This window comes from Hyla sarda, chromosome 5 (assembly GCF_029499605.1).
Source record: "Hyla sarda isolate aHylSar1 chromosome 5, aHylSar1.hap1, whole genome shotgun sequence".
In the NCBI taxonomy this organism is placed as follows: domain Eukaryota; kingdom Metazoa; phylum Chordata; class Amphibia; order Anura; family Hylidae; genus Hyla; species Hyla sarda.
Window position 1 is genome coordinate 278634242 of NC_079193.1, and position 21662 is coordinate 278655903.

Below are 21662 nucleotides of genomic sequence, written 5' to 3' on the forward strand. Positions count from 1 at the left end.
TCTCTAAATGATGTTAAAAGCAGCTCGGGCAATATGGATGCCCCCATAATCATTTTGCGACAATGAAAATACAACAATTTACAATCAGAAAATAGTGATAAGTGATACATTTACTTTAGGGTGACTTCACACTAAAAGATTTGTTGGTGGATGATAATGGAAGATAATGATAATGGATAGTTGCCGAAATTTCTGCAGCAAATCTTTTGCATGCAATTTCAACCTAAAACTTTTTTGCACTTAAAAACAATATGCCAAAGGAAAAAAATATATTTTTTACACATTTACAGCATATTGAAAAAACAAAACAAACAAAACAAAAAACAACAACAAAAAAAAAAACAACAAGCTGTTGTATCTGAATACTGGAAGTTAAAGGGGATGTATCACCCACAGGCAGATGCTGAAATTCTTTTTTCTAATCTGTTTCTATTTTCTGCTTGGAATTATTTTTAATTTCCTTTTTTCATGCATTATTATGGGGTAGCCACCTTGCCTATGCTGTTTTAAAGGCATTTAGGGATATGCTTTACAGCAGGACCCACGGACCATAGACAACAATAAACAGAACCTGTCCCATTCACATTAATTGGAGATACTACTGGGTATTCTCTACAACCTTTTTATTTTACAGGAGGCTGAGCTATGCAGTGAATAGTGGTGGATCCCGTGTTATCTATCTACTGGCGTCACCTTTAATTGTATTCCTGCCTGTACTAAGAAGAAAGGCATTAGGGTACGTTCATACGCGTGGACCCACAGTGTATTTTACATTGCAGATCCGCCGCTGAAGGGCTGCTGCATGGTGGCTTTACATGTGCCTGCTCGGAGTGGCAATGTGCTGCTACGAGCAGACACACTGAAGCGATGCGCGAGTCGCCGTGCATGCGCGGTGTACTCGCACACATCGTGGCCACTCCCCTGCTCCATGAGCTAGGCCGAGAGCAGCTGCGATGTGCGAGTATACTGCGCATGCACGCTGTGACTTGCACATAGCAGAAGGATACGGCAGGAGGTGAGGCCTGTTCACTTCCGGCTGTTGCTTAGCAACAAATCACAGCATGCACAGCCAAAGGGCATTTTGTAGAGTTGTAGTTTTGCAACCACTGGAGTTCCAAATACAACTGCAAGCATGCCCTTTGGTAGTCTGTGCATGCTGGGGGTTGTAGTTTTGCAACAGCTGGAGGCACTTTTTTCTATGAAAAAGTGTGCAGCCAGCTGTTGCAAAACTACAATTCCCAGCATGCAGAGACTACCAAATGGCATGCTGGGAGTTTTAGCAGTGTGCCTCCTGCTGTTGCAAAACTACAACTATCAGCATGCCCTTCAGCTGTCAATGCATGCTGATTGTTGCAGTTTTGCACAAGCTGGACACACATTGGTTGTGAAACTGAGTTGGTTAGCTAACTCAGTGTTTTGCAACCAGTGTGCCTCCAGCTGTTGCAAAAATACAACTCGAAACATGCACTGAGAGACTGTACATGCTGGGAGTTCTAGTTTTGCAACTGCTGGAGGCACACTGGTTGCGAAACACTTAGTTAAGTAACAAACTGTGTTTTGCAACCAATGTGCCTCCATCTGTTGCATAACTACAACTCCCAACATGTATGGTCTGTCAGTGCATGCTGGGAGTTGTAGTTTTGCAACAGCTGGAGGTTTACAGCGAGTTCTGCTGCAAGTTTGAGATGCGGCAAATTTTCCGCCACAGCTCAAACCCCCAGCGAGAAACTCATTGTAAACTTGCGCCCGTGTGAATGTATCCTAAAAACACTACACTAACACATAATAAAGGGTAAAACACTACATATACACATACCCCTAGTCCCCCCCCACTCCAATAAAATAAAAAAATAAAACGTATTGTACAGAAGTGTTTTCAAAACGGAGCCTCCAGCTGTTGAAAAACAACTCACAGTATTGCCGACAGCCACTGACTGTCCACTGGCATGCTGGGAGTTTTGCAACAGCTGGAGACACCCTGTTTGGGAAACACTGCTGTAGGGTATTTTTGTGGCGGATTCAAATACCCTATTTAGTCTCTCACTTTGGAGCCCTGTCGTATTTCAAGGAAAGAGTTTAGGGCCACATATGGGGTATCTCCGTACTCGGGAGAAATTGCGTTAAAAATTTTGGTGAGCATTTTCTCCTTTTACCCCTTATGAAAAGGTAAAATTGGGGTCTACACCAGCATGTTAGTGTAAAAAAAATTTTTTTTTACACTAACATGCTGGTGTTGCCCCATACTTTTAATTTTCACAAGCGGTAAAAGGAAAAAAAGACCCCCAAAATTTGTAACACAATTTCTCCTGTGTACGGAGCTACCCCATATGTGGGCGTTAAGTGCTCTGCGAGCGCACAACATGGCTCAGAAGTGAGAGCGTACCATGTACATTTGAGGTCTAAATCGGTGATTTGCACAGGGGTGGCTGATTTTACAGCGGTTCTGATATAAACGTAAAACAATAAATACCCAGCTGGGACCCCATTTTGGAAACTACACCCCTCATGGAATGTAACAAGGGGTATAGTGAGCCCTAACACCCCACAGGTGTTTGACAAATTTCCGTTAAAGTTGGATATGAAAATAACAAATTTTTTTTCACTAAAATGCTGGTGTTACCCTACATTTTTCATTTTCACAAGGTAGAATAGGAAAAAAGCCCCCCAAAATGTGTAGCCCCATTATGTGTAACCCCATATGTGGATGTAAAGTGCTCTGCTGGCGCACTACAATGCTCCGAAGAGAAGGAGCGCCATTGGGCTTCTGGTGAGAGAATGTGTCCGAAATTGAAGGCCATGTGTGTTTACAAAGCCCCCATAGTGCCAGAACAGTGGACCCCCCCCCCCCACATGTGACCCCATTTTGGAAACTACACCCCTCACGTATTGTAATAAGGGGTGCAGGGAGCATTTACACCTCACAGGTGTCTGCCAGATCCCTTATTATGCCTAAACATACACGACAACATCAGACTTCTTCCACACATAATGTTTACAAAAATAAGAACAAGAATTTGGTGGTATTTAGCACCCAATATAGTGTGGAATTTGGGGATATCTGTAAGATAATCTACAAGTACATGCCTCTGATATCAACTGATCCTGCATTTGCAGCCCCCATATCAGGGGGATACAAATGTGTTGCTAAGCGTGCTCCCACGCTGGGTCAGTTGTTATCTCCTAGTTTAGCATGTAGTACAGACAAACCTGCTCCATCTTGGTTACGACACTGTGGTACGTTTAAATGTGGTCACTCTATATGTATCTGTTGTTCCAAGATTAAAGTAGGCAATAATGTCACCTCATTTGTCACCGGAAAGACCTATGCCACTAAACAGTACATTAACTGTAAATCTACGTATATAGTATATTTAATCTCATGCACGGAGTGCAGATTACAGGACGTAGGGTGTACCACTACACCACTGAAGATCAGGTTGCGGAAACACTTGTCGGACATACCCCATTTCAATACCCGTCATATTTCTGCTGTCTCAACTCATTGTGCACAAGTGCATGCGGGTAACTCGTCTTCTGTATGCATTCAGGGTATCGAAAGGTTGTTGGCACCTCCTAGAGGGGGAAATCACAGACAAAAATTGCTATCGGGTGAAGTGTTCTGGATTATAACGTTGGCTACCCGTAATCCGGCAAGTCTGGACAGGAGGCAAGATGTCTTGTTACACTATTAAATAATATAAATTTTGTTTTATTTGTACTGTTTAGTGTATCCTTCTGTTCTCATTCCTGCCCTATATGACATTTGTCATCTTCAATACATTATATTATATGTTTTTGATCATGTATTGTATGACAGTGCGCTCTGCTCATAAGTGACATCTTGGTTCACACCACTAGTAAGAGGACATATACTACAATAATTCATATCATATGTGTATATTGTTAGCTATTTTGTATGTGTCTATTTCATATGGATATATATATATATATATATATATATATATATATATATATATATATATAGATACTCTAGATATATTTATATCTTTTATTTATATAATATATACTCTTATACATATTTTCATATTTGAGGTGTTGTAACTATGTTGTCATTTTGTATTTGATTATGTGTATTTTAGATTATGCACCTTTTTGTATTTCATTTTTATCTGTGGTTTATAATACAAGGGGTTAAGTGCTTTCACTCAGGTGGGTCCACCCCTCTCTTGAATCACTTCCCCTATATATAAGATGACTGTGTATTGTAAGTTTATATGACTAAGGGCGGTTTACGCCTGAAACACGTCATTATGCATTCCTGTACCTGTGTTTCGTTTTTACAACAATAAAGGGACATTCTGCCATTTCCACGCTGGCTCTTCCTTCCTCTTATCTATTGTTTGGTGTTGCCGCACACCTGCCGCGCTGTGGACTGGACGCACTACTGGTGAGCTGATCTACCTCTCTCCATCTGACAGATTTTTGGAACAGTGGTCCGTGAAAATGAAAAATTTTATTTTTCATTTACAAAGCCCACTGTTCCAAAGATCTGTCAAATGCCAGTGGGGTGTACATGCTCACTGCACCCCTTATTAAATTCTGTGAGGGGTGTAGTTTCCAAAATAGGGTCACATGTGGAGGATCCACTGTTCTGACACCATGGGGGACTTTGTAAACGCATATGGCCCCTGACTTCCATTCCAAACAAATTCTCTCGCCATAAGCTCAATGGTGCTCCTTCTCTTATGAGCATTGTAGCTCACCCGCAGAACACTTTACATCCATATATGGGTATTTCCATACTCAGAAGAAATGGGGTTACAAATTTTGGGAGGTTTTTCTCCAATTACCCCGTGTGAAAATGAAAAATTTGGGGTAAAACCAGCATTTTAGTGAAAAAATTTAATTTTTCATTTTCATGTCCAACTTTAGCGGAAATTTGTCAAGCACCTGTGGGGTGTTAAGGCTCACTGTACCCCTTGTTATGTTCCTTGAGGGGTGTAGTTTCCAAAATAGTATGCCATGTGTGTTTTCTTTTTTTGCTGTTCTGGCACCATAGGGGCTTCCTAAATGTGATATGCCCCCCAAAAACCATTTCAGCAAAATTCACTCTCCAAAATCCCATTGTTGCTCCTTGACATACACATATGAGGTATTTCCTTACTCTAGAGAAATTGGGTTACAAATTTTGGGGGGGCTTTTTCTCCTATAACCCCTTGTAAAAATTTAAAAGTTGGGGCGAAACCAGCATTTTAGTGAAAAAAAAAAAATTTCATTTACACATCCAACTTTAACCCTTACAGGACCCATGACGTAACGGTACGTCCTGACACCCTGGGTCTTAAGAACCAAGGACGTACAGTTACGTCATGGGCAGTTCTGGTCCCGCTGTGCGCCGGGCGGGGATCGGACTGGGATGCCTGCTGAAATCATTCAGCAGGCATCCCGTGCAAATGTCCAGGGGGGTCATTAGACCCCCCATGTCGGCGATCGCCGCAAATCGCATGTGAATTCACACATGCGATTTGCGGCTCTTCCGGCGATGCGGGTCACGTGTGACCCGCTGACCCGGAGATACAAGGTGATCGGGGGTGTATGATACACCCCATATTACCCACTGTATCTATGGGAAGGTGGCGATTTCGCCACCCCCCCAGGATCGCTGCTATTGGCTGGACAATCGCCCAGCCAATAGCAGCCGGCAGGGGAGGAGTTAACAGCATCCTCCTGCAGCTCCCGCGGCTGGCTGAGTTCAGTCAGCGGTCAGAGCTGCTGGAGGAAGCCGGGGACCCCCACTCTGCCGAGATCAGAGCCCCCAGAGAAGAAAAGAAGCCCCCCATAGATCAGGGAAAGCATACAACCCAGGGAAAGGTAGGGTAAATAGTAAAAAATAAAGTTAAAAAAAGTTTTTAAAAAATTTCCCCCCCCTGACCCCCTAATAGGTCCCCAAGGGTTCTGCAGCTTTTCAGTGTGACCTGGGCCCTATTAGGGGTTCAGGGCGCTGCATTAGCCCCCCCATTTTTTTTTTTGGGCTGCAGCATTTCCCCCCCCCCCCCCATATAACGGTGTGCGATTTCTAATCACACACCGTTATATATAGTATACACCAAGCACACACACAGTACATAACCCCCCCCCCCACACACACACACACACACACATAACCCTCCCCCCCCCCCGCCACCGTAGAAAAAAGGCGATGGCTCGCCGGGCATTTTCGGTAGCGGAGTCATACGCTTTTCTTGCCTCCGACTCCGTATCTGTCAGTGAGGACGATGAAGATCCAACAGACATAGAAATATTTAAAAATGGTACAAAATTGGAGTCTACAGTGTTTAAAAAACAAGCAGATAGAAATAATGTTCTCCTTAGACAAAGTCAGCATGCTCCACAAACATTTAATGGAATACAGAGAGGTCAGTTTATAAGAGCGAGACGAATATGTAGTAATATGTAAAAAATAAAGAAATGTTGATACAGAAATTTGTTGAATGAGGATATGAGGAAAAAGTCATAAGAAAAGTAGGAGAGGAGGTTCAAAAAATACCAAGAGTTAATTTAAGACAGAGGAAGGATAAAAATAAAAAGGGAAATGAAGATAAGAATTTTTCTTTCACGTCTACATATGATGGCCATGCACAATTAATCAAAAAGACAGTGAATAAATATTGGGGACTGTTACGTGCGGACCCCAAGTATGGAAAAATGTTTGAAAAATTGCCTAGATTTATATGTAAAAAAGGTAAATCGTTGGCAAATTATTTAGTCCGTGCAGACATGAAAGAAAAACGAAAAACAAAACAATTTTTTTATGTCCAAAAAAGAAAGGTACCTTTCCGTGCTTGAGTTGCCAAAACTGCAACAGCATTATTAAAACTAATGCTACAGTTGCAACTCTAAACACATCGTCTATATGTTGAAATGTCCCTGTGGGCATGTCTACGTGGGGCAGACTATGAGGAATGTCAAATACCAGATTAATGAACACCGTTCGGCAATCCGGAATGTGAAGAGTAAGGAAGATCAGAGTCAGGTTGAAATAGGAAGTAAGTTTGGTGAAACCGGAGTGGCAAAGCATTTCCATGAATATGGACATAAAGTAAGTGAGTTGCGCTGGTTAGTGATTGAAGAAGTGGAAGGAGAGTCAGAAGAGAAGATTAAAAGGAAATTACTCCAACCAGAAGTATATTGGATAGAAGCCCTTAATCCAGACGGGCTTAATGAATTATGTAATTTTTCAGTTTTTCTGTAAGTGTTGCCAACATCTGCTTAAATGTTACTGTAACGAAATTCTTTTGAACATATATATGTTTTTAAATTCAAAATTTCTCATTTCAGAAATGAGTTCTCGCGAGAGATGATTGCTATGTAATAGGTGATGGGTGCACGATAGGGTCACTTGAGAAAGGGGGCGTGTCCTCCAAAATGTCAGAAGTGTCCGGCCTACACACTCACCTGTCTTTCCCCTTCACGAGAGGAAGGAGGATCCACTCCGCTATGCCCGTGCTAGGGTGAAGATAGATTGGCAGCTGGATCAGGAGATGTCAGACGTTCTTTAGTGAGCACTTGGAGTGAAGTCCTGTTTGTAACTAATGCATTTGAAAAAAGTGGAGCATCCTCCGAGTTTGTACGAATTATTAAGAATTTACTAAAAGCAATTTTAAAACGTACTTACCTGTCCAGTGTGAATTTTCTTCTATTTTGGATTTCCGTAATAAATCTGTAGGCTTTTGAAATGAAACCCTAAACATGCACACTGTTTGGATTAAAATGCAATTTGTGGGGTTGTTAAGGTTTCTTTTAAAAACATTTCATAATTTACATGAATTTTGGTACACTGAGCTTTTGGTACACAATTGTGTCACAAAAGCTGTCACTAAGCTGTAGCGGTAGGAATAGTAAATATGGGCCCATGTGTTTCTGCATCAAAATCTGCAACATTTTGTTGTGTTTTTTTTATTACCTTTCCATCCACCTTGCAAGTCATTATCCATGCAAAACTTGTGTGGATTCTTTTCGCAGGGTGTGAATGAGGTTTCTTTATGTCTCATCCACATTCCTTGTACTGTTAACTGTTAGCTTATGCGACATGTGTGGCTACACTCTTAGGCTACTTTCACATAGCCATTGTGTCCTGTCCTTAAACGGCCGTTAGGCTCTTTTTTTTCCTTCTTTTTTCAGCCTTTAATTGCTGTTATCGGGACGAGGCACAATGAGCAATAATGGGTCCTGGTGGATCCCATTTACTATAATAGGGTCCGGGCCGTCAGGCGCCGTTATATGGTAGCGGGAGAAAAAGACAGCGCAAGCAGTATTGTTCCTCCCACTATTCTCCCCGACTACCCCAACGGCCGTCACACTGCTATGTCCTAATGGCAGTGTGAAAGAAGCCTGTGAACGCCTAGCATATTCACAATCTCTTGACAAACTGTTGCTTATGCATATGTACAGTATGTGTATATGTTTTTAGTAAATAATATTTATGATGTGGATGATATTAAGTATATTTGTCTTCTTGACTAATGCAGAGAGCCAAGTATAAGAACAGAGCAATTTGGAAAAGATCCTTTCTATCTGGTAATTGAAATCAAGGCCTCCTCTTTCCGTTGTGTCTAACCGGAAGACAAAATTAAATTCTGTGGATATACAAACTTTACTGGATAAAATGGCACTTAGGTTTGAGTCACTGTGGACTACACCAGAACAAGCTCCATTGTTCATTAATTCTCCAAAATACAAAGTAAAAAAAAATTGTCTCTTTCAATTTTTACACAATATTTCAACATATCTGCAGAATCAGGAACCTCACGAGCAACAGGCTGAAAGTTGGGACAGTCTAGTAAATCAGTTTCTCCAGGTTCCAGCCGAGAGGTCTTCAGCGCTTCCCATTATTACGTTTCAGGATTTTCTTGTCTCATTGAGAGGAAGCCAAAACTGGAGCGTTCTCCTAAGATTCATACAGAACATTTTCAGATCGATTAGCAGCAGCCAGAACACTGTTCAGCTTTTTGGCCAAAACTTGGAGATGCTCAGTGGGCTGCTGGATACCTTGTTTCAAGCATTCCTAAGTGGTACATTAACTCAGACCAGCACAACACTTCAAGGGGTTTTATGTTCCATTATGGGTCAGCGGAACTGTGGTATTCTACCTGATCAGTTTATAAGACTACTGTTACCATTTGAGGCCAATAACTGGAGGCCAGTAGTGAATGTACAGACTGAGAGTTCTGTTAGACCACATGGAAATTATTTTAGGCCTTTTAGCTTGTTGGCTGAATCCTTAAAGGGGTATTCTAGGAAAAAAACTTTTTTATGTATATCAACTAACTCCAGAAAGTTAAACAGATTTGTAAATTACTTCTATTAAAAAAATCTTAATCCTTTCAGTACTTATGAGCTTCTGAAGTTAAGGTTGTTCTTTTCTGTCTAAGTGCTCTCTGATGACACCTGTCTCGGGAAACGCCCAGTTTAGAAGAGGTTTGCTATGGGGATTTGCTTCTAAACTGGGTGTTTCCCGAGACAGGTGTCATCAGAGAGGATTTAGACAGAAAATAACAACCTTAACTTCAGAAGCTCATAAGTACTGAAAGGATTAAGATTTAATAGAAGTAATTTACAAATCTGTTTAACTTTCTGGAGCCAGTTGATATATAAAAAAAAGTTTTTTCCTGGACAACCCCTTTAAGAGACAAAAATTCCAACTCCTTTAGACCGAGTCAGGGATCAGCACAAGAGGAAGTACAAAATGTCCTGGAAATATTATATCGTTCTAGAGAAAAGGAAAAGGGAACCAGAGTTGCTGACTCGGACAGCACTACAGAGGATGCTGTTTGGGAAGTATAAGAAGACCTGTGCTACAGTCTCATGAAAAAGATGGAGAGGTCTGCATATGACAATTTGAATAGGAAGGTTTCCCGAATGGCAGGAACATTGATATATAGGGTGTCTACAGTAATTGGAATACCTCACGCTGATCAGGATGGAAGATGCCCATAGGTGAGAATCTACAAACCATAATAATTGATATTGCTATGTATCAAACTCTGATGCTTACGACATTTCTCTTTATTTCACAGGTAACCTACAACAGTTACTTTTGTGGTAAGTTTAAGATTGTTGGTACCTACAATAGAGATTTTTGGCAAAGTTGTTCAGTGTGCTCCTCAAGACAGATATAGTGCATTGTAAATGACGTACTGTACTGTGGAGCTATCAGCTTCTGTTCCTCTCTTGATCTGTTGAAGCAGCAGAGGACCGTAATCTAATGTGGTGTATTATAATAAGCATGGAGTCCGGATTAAATTGATGACTCTTATTGGCTTTTCATGTGGTGTCTGCTCTGGGCAATCCATACTTGTTAGACAGGGTTTTTGACAGTAAGTAGTCCACAAAGTGTCCCTCTGCTGGGAACCCTAGCGCTCAGCTGTAATCTGTTGACAGTAAGTATACAGTTTTCCTACAGAACCACCACAGGGGAAATTAAGAATTGCACAGTACCCAACATCAAATTTGTAGGTAGTGTTGCTCACGAATATTCGCAATTTGAATATTCGTCACGAATATTGCATATTCGCGAATTCGCGAATATTACGAATTTTGCAATTAAAATTCGCTATTACGAATATTCGTCTTTTTTTCAAACTGTTTTAAAAACTGAGCACATTGTAGGGATCTCCTTCGACTGATAAATGCAATGCTTGTATCATTTCATTAAAGACCCAGGGATGAGACTGTGAGGCAAAAGGTTTATGCATGCGAATATTCGTGGAAATTCCGCCCTACTTATGGCTGTGAGCCAATGAGAGTTCTGCAAGCACAGTTGTCAGAGCTTAGCAACGTCCCTAGCAACGTCCCTCGCATGATGTTATAGCGCACATGTGCAGACGAGCAAAATTTCGCTATTAATTTCGCATTCGCAATAGCGAAATTTCGCAATTCAAAAAAACTTCACTAATGTAACGAATATTTGAATCTCACGAATATAGGACGAATATTCATCCTCATATTCGCGAAATATTGCGAATTCGAATATGGAATATGCCGCTCATCACTATTTGTAGGTTGTCTATGTAACGCAGGACAGGTCCTCTAGATCAACGTACTCTATGTAACTGCTGTCAACTTGACCAAGGGATAAGGATCTGAACACATATATAAACCCATTTACATATGAAAATAAGTCTCCAGACAACTCAGAATTTTCTAATATATAAAAATAGATTTTCTATACTAGACAATAACATAAAATAACATAAAGTTAAAACAAGTAAAAATAAAATAAACTTAATTATAAAAAAAAGCAATGGATAATCTTCTGTAAGTTACTTAAGTTTTTAGTTTTTATGCTAGTTATCTGCAAACTTTAATAAAGGGAGGAATAAATAAATACCTGTATTTCTTTTTCCATAGGGGCATAAAACACAATATTACTTGGAATTTCCAAACCCTTGGATTAACATCAACAAGTTTCCCATCAACTCCTCCGATCATGACATGTAGCAAGCCTGCTGGGAAAATAATGGAGGCAACTCATAATATTACAAAGAGGTCCCCAACTGATTTTTTGGGAAGAGCCCCAGCCTTATACTGAAGTATTAGAGTCTGTATGCATTGACTCAATCCCAGGGCTGCCAGATATCTCCAACTTCATAGTTTTTCTGTATTGTAATGTGTATAATGCCACAGGATACTCAGTGGACACATCATATGATCTACAGGCTGCTGCTCAGATGCATCTTGTTACTAATCATCCATGGAAGAAGACTTTTTTTGGGTATGGGTGTGCAGGGAATTTTTCCCTCTTGAATTTAATATTACTGTTTGCAAAAACTCATCATTTCCGATGCACAACCAGGAATCAACATTAATGACCGATCTATGTACCAATGTTTGCAATACCTCTGAGGCCACCAGGGAACTGAGGAACAACATCCGGTGTTCAGATATGTGGCAAGGAATATCCATGAACCCCAAGGCTTTGAAAACATGTCTGTTTGACAACAAAACAATCTGACAGCATTCTATTAAAACAGAAAACTGGTGTGGCTTTATTATTGCTGACAGTTGTCTCCTTGATAAAGCCACACCAGTGGCGAAACATGTGTGACAGTTTTCTGTTTTAATAGCAGTTCCACTGGGCCTAATGCAAAACAAAATAAGCTAATAGCCCAACCAGTTATCATCTAGCTTACACCTGCGGTGCACAGCAGGAGCTAGTGGCTGGTCACCCAAGCAACATAAGGAGTTGGGGTGCTTATAAATATAAATAAGTGTTGTTCAGACTGCATCTGCAGGTGTGGTTTTAGCTGCCTGTCACCCAATATCATCTTGAGTGGTGAATATATACAGTATATCAAAAACATATATACACCTGAAATCAGGGTCAACCACAACATCTACAGATCTATACATCGCTTGATGTCGCAATCTGTTATTAAGCAATATTATCTGACCCACCAACTTCTGTTGCTTTAACTGATGAGGACCTGACAACATTAGCATAGGTACCCCAGTGGCACTGTGGTTTTAAAACGTGTGTTTCTCACCTTATTCATTTATTAGTTAATACACAAATAAAAGTTACGCTTTATTATTGACACATGTATTATAGAGGCTTTATCTAACCTCTCGGGGCTATATTGTTGCGATTTATCTATATCTCTACATGTGTAATTGGGCCAGAATTGAGTAGTATGCCTTACACTTTGTAGGCATCCATCCCTGCTCTTTCATAATCTGCTTTCTGGCAGTGAATAAATCAGTGCAAGTCACTGAATATAACAGTGACTGAAGCAAGAAAAAGCAGGTGCATGAAAAAATAATTTTTTTACTGTGCAGTGCCCCAGCAGTGCCGTCACTGTCGCACGTATCGCACACCACCTCAAATACCGCCGTTCCACAGTTTTTTACCTGAATTGAGTGACAGTTTCCATCGTTAGTTCCCAGTGGTACAGTTTGTCATTTTATTTTTTCTATAAAAAAAGAAACAAAAAAAACATTAAAATTTTTTTTTTTCTAAATCATCACTGAATTGAGTGACAGTTTGCCACTGTTCGTTCCCAGTGGTGGTACGATTTGTTAATTGCCACTGTCTGTTCCCAGTGGTACAGTTAGTAAATTTTAGTTTCTTTTTTCCATAAAAAAAAAAAAAAAATCTATAAAAAAAAAAAAACATTTTCTCCTAAACCGTTACTGATTTGAGTGACAGTTTGCCACTGTTCGTACCCAGTTGTGGTACGGTTTGTCATTTATTTTTTATTTTTTTTTCACTAAAAAAGATAAAAATAGAAACAATAAAATGTCAAGTCGTCGCACTTTCAGCATTGAGGAGGCATTTGCCTTCCTGGCATCTTCATCAGATTCTGATAGTGGACGAAGAACTACTATATTTGCCCTCTTTGTCTGCCTCCTCCTCTTCCACTGAGTCTGATGAGAAACCGCCTCCCAGGCATTCTAGATATAGTGCAGAGCCAGGTCCTAGTGTCACAACGGAACCAGGTACTAGTACTCACTCAGAGTGGGCTCCGGCTTCTAATTTTTCACCCAGTTCCTGACTTTGTGGCCAGGCGTTCACATAAATACAACGGGGTTCAATGAAGCTGATTTTTTCCAAGTTTTCTTCACAGATGATAGTAGAGGAGACTAATTGTTATGGGGATCAATTTATAGCAACCCCCCCACAGGCATACCACGCCAGGCCTCATGAGTGGACGCTCACTAATTCCCAGGAAATGAAACATTTTTTTGCCCTCTGTCTAAACATGGGCCTCATAAAAAAAAACGACAATACGGTCATATTGGAGTAAGGACATGCTCTACCTTACTCCATTATACCGTACGATCATGAAGAGGCCTCGGTTTGAAGCCATCCTAAAATTTTTACATTATGCAATTAATGCAAATTGCCCACCCTCCCAGTGATCCCAAATTTGACCGTTTATATAAAATTCGGCCTCTTTTCAGCCATCTAAATCAAAAATTTTCAGAGGTATACACCCACCAAAAAGAGATAGCCGTGGACGAGTCCCTTGTTCATTTCAAGGGCGGACTGCAATTTCAGCAATACCTGCCCAACAAACGGGCCAGGTATGGCATAAAATATTTGTTATGCGAGAGCGCCACAGGCTATACCCACAGTTTTAGGGTATACCAAGGAAAAGACTCCAAACTTGAACCCCCCGAGTGTCCCCCTGTGCTCAAAACTGAAGGTTAAATAGTTTGGGACCTAGTCCACCCCCTACTAGATCAAGGGTACAATATATACCTGCACAATTTCTATACAAGCGTCCCTTTATTAGAATTCCTCTTTTCTAAGGGTACTGTGGCCTGCGGTACTATTAGAAAAAATCAAAGGGATCTGCCCAAAATTTCTGTACAGCAAAAACTGAAGAAGGGGGAGAGCTGAGCTGTTTGTAAGGACAGCAAGCTGCTTGTAAAGTACAAGGAAAAGCGTGATGTCCTGGTACTAACCAACATTCAAGCAGACAGATCCACTCCTGTCCCAGTCTGTGGTACCACAGAGCAAGCCCCTAAGCCTGTGTGTATCCAGGACTATAACAAGTTCATCGGAGGGGTGGATCTGTCTGATCAAGTTTTGCAGCCGTACACTGCCCTTCAGAAAACGTGTGCGTCGTATAAAAAATTGGCGCTGCACCTCCTACAAATCACCATGTATAATGCCTTCCTTCTTTACAGGCATGCAGATAATGGTGGGACATTCCTGGGAAAAGTAATAAAAAAAACTTTCTGTTCGGGGAGGGGAGCAGCGCCACAGGAGCAAAGATTAGGATTGTACCAGGGCAGCATTTTCCCTGAGTTGTTCTCCGTACAGAGTCAGGAAGTAGGCCCCCAAAAAGGTGTAGTAGAGTGTGCTCTAAGCGCGGTATCAGAAAAGAAACCTTATACCACTTTGAAGCATACCCCCATAAACCCGGTCTATGCATCCAAGAATGCTTCAAAATCTACCATACATCTCTTGATGTTTGAAATTGTCCCCTTGAATTATTCGTACTTGTGACATCCCCCAAACCCCCCTTGTAATTACATTTCAATGAATTAGAGAGCAACTAACAATCAAATTATTCCCAAAATTCTAATTGGCAAACCCCAAACAAAACAAAAAAATTCTCATTATACCCCTAGATGAATACCTTGGCAGGTTGCGTTTTAGATTTTTGCCATCTATCTAAACAACAATTCCCATTATACCCCTAGATGAATACCTTGGCAGGTTACATTTTAGATTTTTACCATCTATCTAAACAACAATTCCCATTATACCCCTAGATGAATACCTTGGCAGGTTACGTTTTAGATTTTTGCCATCTATCTAAACAACAATTCCCATTATACCCCTAGATGAATACCTTGGCAGGTTACATTTTAGATTTTTACCATCTATCTAAACAACAATTCCCATTATACCCCTAGATGAATACCTTGGCAGGTTACATTTTAGATTTTTACCATATATCTAAACAACAATTCTCATTATACCCCTAGATGAATACCTTGGCAGGTTACATTTTAGATTTTTGCCATCTATCTAAATGACAATTCTCATTATACCCTGTGAGAAGGTGAAAGGGATAGTAATTGATGGACGCTATGTGTCACCAAGGCTCCTGGCCTTGGTGAAGTAAAGCCGAATTTTTGTCTAGTGTCTAGTGCTGCTGTGATGCAACTGGACACTAGGTCTATAGTGTGGCTGGAAGGCTATTATGGGACGGCTTTACTGGGAATGACCAAGTGTAGGGTGAGGGTCATTCCCCACAATTTAGGCCAGCTCTGCTTTTCCTAGCTTTAAAGCCAAGCTTCCTCACCAGGTGTCTCCTTACCTCAATACTGCAACCGCACCTATTTGCAAGAGCAAGTCTTCACAACCCCTAGATGAATACCTTGCCAGGTTATGTTTTAGATTTTTTCCATCTATCTAAATGAATATTCCCATTATACCCCTAGATTAATACCTTGGCAGGTTACGTTTTATATTTTTGACATCTATGTAAATGACAATGTGCATTATACACCTAGATGAACACCTTGGCAGGTGCAGTTTTCTTTTCTCCATATATTTCATCAGAATACTTTTTTTGTGATTACTATGTCCTGCTATATAAAGCTTTTTTATGTAACTTTATATGACTGTTTGGTGACATGGGTTTATTTTTTTGTTTATTTTTTTGTTTCCCTACTTCATATGCTGTCCCTTATTACTTTCTGAACTTTATTATGCTGGACCTCTTTTATGTTATAACAATGAGAAAACTTCTAACAAAGCTGCATTTTTGGGGATAGTGAATCTTTACTGCTCCTAGAGACATTTTGGAAACTGTCCCTTTATATATTCTGCTGGTTGTTTTGCGCACATTTTGGTTCCTACCCTGCCGGGCAGGGATCTGTTATGGTGTGCCGGCATCAAATGGCTTATTTGTATCTTATATGGGTATAGATGACACTAAAGAGACATTGTACAATCAGTCCCTTTGGAAAAGTTACATTACATATCCCTGCAGCTGTTCTTTTATCCTGTGCAGATGCTCAAAACTGCAACATATGCATATTTGGATACATGGATACTTTTTCCTCCATACTTTCATACAATACCCTTCACCAGAATACAGTTGTTTTTTGCACCATTTTTTTGCATGATCTCAATGTTTACTGCATTTTTTGGGCAACAGCTTTGATAGCATGACATAGTCATATGGAGGGGCATTTACTAAGGGCTTTAGTCATTTTTTTCTGACTATTTTTGGCGCAAAATTGTCGCAATTGCGCCTACCCTATAAATTGTGCGACTTTCTCTAGTAAGAGCTAGAAAGTAAAAAAGTTTTTCCCGCTTAATTTACGCATGTTTTCAGTTTTTACTTGCAGTGGTCAGGAATTTATTAACTGAGACAGTCGCAGTTGCGCAATAAACTGTCGCAACGGCCGTAAAAATTTACTCCAAATTTACTCCAGCTCCAACATGGAGCAGGAAGAGCTTCTGCCGCCCGGGCTCCGACATACTTTCTCCCTGCTACCCTCACTGCGCTACCGGGACACTGCAGTGATTTATATCCCCCCCTCTCACCTGCCAGCGCCGCACAACTCCCATCTGTCTGCTGTTGCAAGACTACAAGTCCCAGCATGCCCTTACAGTGAGGACACGCTGGGAGTTGTAGTCTTGTAGCAGCGGGAGCTGAGCGGCGCAGGCAGGAGACAAGGGGGGGGGGGGATAGCGGGCAGGCCGTATGAGGAGCCCGGGCGGGAGACAAGGGGGGGGGGGGGGGGGTAGTGGGGAGGCCGTATGAGGAGCCCGGGCGGCTGCACTGTAATCTCAGCCCAGGCTCCTGCCCTGAGAGCCAAAGGCTTTGGCTGTCAGGGCATGCTGGGTGTTGTAGTTATGCAACAGCTGGAGGGCCACAGTTTGCAGACCACTGGTGTGTGGTCTGTAAACTGTAGTCCTCCAGCTGTTGCAAAACTAAACAGGTGAAGGGGACCGGCGAAAACGTTCACTTACCCTTCCGAGGCTCCAGCGACGATCGCTGACGGAGATCGTCGAGCGGCACTGTCGCACGGCAGTGTCGTGCAGCGCTGGATCCTACGGAAGCCGGTAAGTTGCCCAAGCTTCCCAACCAGGGTGCCTCCAAATGTTGCAAGACTACAACTCCCAGCATGCCTGGACACCCTTTGGCTGTCCAGGCATGCTGGGAGTTGTTGTTTTGCAACAGCTGGAGGCACCCTTGTTGGGAAACACTGGCCTAAAACAGTGTTTCCCAACCAGGGTGCCTCCAGATGTTGCAAGACTACAACTCCCAGCATGCCTGGACAGCCATTGGCTGTCCAGGCATGCTGGGAGTTGTAGTTTTGCAACAGCTGGAGGGCCACAGTTTGCAGACCACTGGTGTGTGGTCTGTAAACTGTAGTCCTCCAGCTGTTGCAAAACTAAACAGCTGAAGGGGACCGGTGAAGACGTTCACTTACCCTTCCGAGGCTCCAGCGACGATCGCTGTAGGAGATCGTCGCGCGGCAGTGTCGTGCAGCGCTGGATCCTACGGAAGCCGGTAAGTTGCCCAAGCTTCCCAACCAGGGTGCCTCCAGATGTTGCAAGACTACAACTCCCAGCATGCCTGGACAGCCAAAGGCCAACATCTGGAGGCACCCTGGTTGGGAAACACTGGCCTAAAACAGTGTTTCCCAACCAGGTTGCCTCCAACTACAACTCCCAGCATGCCTGGACAGCCAAAGGCCAACATCTGGAGGCACCCTGGTTGGGAAACACTGGCCTAAAACAGTGTTTCCCAACCAGGTTGCCTCCAGATGTTGCAAGACTACAACTCCCAGCATGCCTAGACAGCCTTTGACTGTCCAGGCATGCTGGGACTTGTAGTTTTGCAACATCTGGAGGCACCCTGGTTGGGAAACACTGGCCTAAACAGTGTTTCCCAACCAGGGTGCCTCCAGATGTTGCTAAACTACAAGTCCCAGGTTGGGAAACACTGTGCCCGGCCTCCGCCCCACCTTACTGTAAGGGCATGCTGGGAGTTGTAGTCCTGCAGCTGGGGGCAGGGGACAAGCTTGTCACTTGCCCACACATCTCCTGCACCACACAACTACAACTCCCAGCATGTCCTTACTGTAAGGGCATGCTGGCAGTTGTAGTCGTGCGGGGCGGGAGATGTGTGAGCAGGTGATAATAAATGTACTAACCTATTTTTTTTTTCTTCTCATTTCAGATCCGTGTATCCTGTGGACTCCTTAGGATTCGGTGGACTACTTCGATGACCAGCGTTTTTCTTTGATTTTAATAAAATGGTTAACGAGAGCTTGTGGGGGAGTGTTTTTTGTAATAAAATTTTTTTAAAACCTGTTGTGTTTTTTCCTTACTTTACTAGACAGGCTTAGTAGTGGAAGCTGTCTTATAGACGGAGTCCATTACTAACCTGGGCTTAGCGTTAGCCACAAAAACAGCTAGCGCTAAGCCCTATTATTACCCCAGTACCCAACGCCACAGGGGTGTCGGGAAGAGCCGGTACCAACAGGCCTGGAGCGTCAAAAATGGCGCTCCTGGGCCTAGGCGGTAACAGGCTGGCTTTATTTAGGCTGGGGAGGGCCAGTAACAATGGTCCTCGCCCACCCTGGGAACGTCACGCTGTTACTGTTTGGTTGGTATTTGCCTGAGAATGAAAATAGGGGGGACCCTATGCGTTTAAAAAAAAAATTATAATAATTAAATATATTTAAAAAACACATAGGGTCCCCCTATTTTTATTCTCAGCCAAATACCAACCAAACAGTAACAGCCTGACGTTACCAGGATGGGCGAGGACCATTGTTACTGGCCCTCCCCAACCTAAATAACGCCAGCCTGTTACCACCTAGGCCCAGGAGCGCCATTTTTGACGCTCCGGGCCTGTTGGTACCGGCTCTTCCCAGCACCCCTGTGGTGTTGGGTACCGGGGTAATAATTGGGGGTTAGCGCTAGCTGTTTTTGTGGCTAACGTTAAGCCCGGCTTAGTAATGGACTCCGTCTATAAGACAGTTTCCACTACTAAGCCTGTCTAGTAAAGTAAAATAAAAAAAAAACACAACAGGTTTAAATTTTTTTTTATTACAAACAAACACTCCCCCACAAGCCCTCGTTAACCATTTTATTAACATCAAGCAATGAAAAACGCTGGTCGTCGAAGTAGTCCACCGAATCTGAAGGAGTCCACAGGATACACAGATCTGTAGAAGAAGTAACCAAAAAAAAAAAAAAAGTGTAAGGTAGAAAAAAACTGTGTTAAAAAAAATGTAATAAACACAAACACACACACACACACACACTAAACGCCGTTTACCACTTCTGAGCCATGACTACAATTCACAGTGATCCCTCAACTTACAATGGCCTCAACATACAATAGTTTCAACATACAATGGTCTTTTCTGGACCATCGTAAGTTGAAACCAGACTCAACATACAATGTACAGACAGTCCAGATCTGTGAAACGAGTCAATGGCTGGAAGAACCAACCAATCAAAATGGGCATTCACTGGTAAAACCCCTGTATTACTGAAGTGTATGCACTGACTGGTGTCTGGTATTACATGTTCTGTACACTTTACCTGTATCAGGGTTAGCTGCTCTTTTGGACACCAGGTGACTCCATTACTTGTTTGGGACATTGCCTGTACTGTACAGGACCCCTGAAGACGCTCCTGTCCTCTACATAGACCAGTGTTTCCCAAGCAGGGTGGCCCCATCTTTTGCAAAACTACAGCCTTTGGCTGTCCAGGCATGCTGGGAGTTACAGTTTTGCAACAGCTGGAGGCTCCCTGCTTGGGAAACACTGACATAGACAGTGATTTACAGTTCCCAGCAGATCTTTATTACTTTTATATGTAAGGATTTGCTTTATCTATATTAGTTATCTACTTATTTTTCTTTGTCACTTTTTCCTATTTCTGATGACATTTTGGTGCCTTTAGAACCAATTACCACGTTTCCATAGAGTTATGGTCTCAACATACAATGGTTTCACCTTACAATGGTTGTCCTGGAACCAATTAATATTGTAACTTGAGGGACCACTGTAGTTATTGAATTATTTAGATGTGGTGAAAAAGCTAAAAAAAAACCTCAAAAACAAAAGATCCAGAAGGAAACCTAGCAGCCAAACCTATTCAGACAGCAGGAAAAAGGAACAGACGATTTTTTCTACTACATGAAGTAAATTTCCCACTTTTGCCTATGTGTGCCAAATTTATTAATGCCGTGCAACAATTTAGTAAATTTGTCGCACATAGTCAAAAATGAAGTAGAAAAAAACAGGGTAAAAACCAGACTACATAGTAAAAGATTAGTAAATGCCCCTCATGGAAAGTTAAATACAAAGTTAGGGACACATCTCTAATAGGCCCACAAATTGCCTCCTTTTTTAGCATAAGTTTTTAAAATAAGAAATTGAATACTAAAGATTCCTCCCTAAAACTTGGGATGTAGTCTCAAAAATGTGATACTTCTGGTGGGTTACTTCATTCTGCCAGCTCAGATTTTTGGTAGGTGTGGAGTGGGGCCTATAAGTATTTCAATCTAAAATTACTCTCTGTCCTAAAGTCCTAAGGGTGCACCTTTCCTTTTGGGCCCACCATGTGCTCAAGCAGCAGATCATGGTCTAAGTAGTTTTTTTTTTTTTTTTTAACCCAGGATAATATTGGTGTGTATTTACTCACTTTTATGTACCATGATTGCAAAATCTGTCCTATGCAAAAAAATATATAAAAAAATTAAGGTTTTACACCAATTCCAGCAACAAAATGTGAGCCCAAACTACTCATCCTGTGTCTAGCTAGATACCATAGGGGTTGCAGTTTCTAAAATGGGGTCACTTCTGTGGGATTTCTACTGCATTGAAACCACAAAGGGTTCTTCTAAAACAACATGGTGCCTGAAAACATCACTACTAAAAATGGGGCTCCCTCCCTTCTTGGCCCTGTTTGTGTGGCTACACAGCAGTTAATGATTACATATGGGGTACTACTGTGTTCAGAAGAAATCATGTAACACATTTTGTGGTGCTTTTTCTCCATTTACCCCTTCTGAAAATGAACAATTAGGGGTTACACCAGCATTTTATGGAAAGAATTGAGATTTTTCATTTTTTCGACCCACTGTAACCAAAAATTGTCAAACACGTGGGGGGTGTTAGTGCTCACTGTACCCCTTGTAACA

At 41.9% G+C, this 21662-nt stretch overlaps 1 long non-coding RNA gene across 6 annotated transcripts in view; it reads right to left on the bottom strand.

Moving 5' to 3' along the window:
• Window positions 1-7728: 7728 nt before the first annotated feature.
• Window positions 7729-21662, bottom strand: part of LOC130274035 (uncharacterized) — a 40919-nt gene continuing 26985 nt past the window's right edge. The window contains exons 6-9 of one of the 6 annotated variants that reach the window (XR_008844214.1): window positions 12871-12932; window positions 11351-11468; window positions 10159-10391; window positions 7729-8908 (exon numbers count right to left, since the gene is read on the bottom strand). This is a non-coding gene — a long non-coding RNA (uncharacterized LOC130274035). The remainder of the gene's footprint in view (window positions 8909-10158; window positions 10392-11350; window positions 11469-12870; window positions 12933-21662) is intronic. The other 5 variants (XR_008844213.1, XR_008844210.1, XR_008844209.1 and 2 more) reach the window with 5 other exon arrangements.